Genomic DNA, 204 nt, shown 5'->3' with positions numbered 1-204 from the left:
TGCTTTCTTCCTGCAGAGTACTTTCACATCTGTTATTTGCTTATGCTAAGAAGCCCAGGTGGTAAAACTCAGCTGTCTGATTTTAAAGAATACACTTAGCCACAATTCTGTTATACTTTTATAGAAACTTCAAGGAAATAAATATGGGGTAAGAAAGATCCCTTCCAGTGGGCTTTAGAAAATAGAAAGGGAGATAACAGAACA

Source organism: Zonotrichia albicollis, chromosome 14, assembly GCF_047830755.1.
Source record: "Zonotrichia albicollis isolate bZonAlb1 chromosome 14, bZonAlb1.hap1, whole genome shotgun sequence".
NCBI lineage: Eukaryota > Metazoa > Chordata > Aves > Passeriformes > Passerellidae > Zonotrichia > Zonotrichia albicollis.
This window is presented reverse-complemented; position numbering follows the sequence as displayed.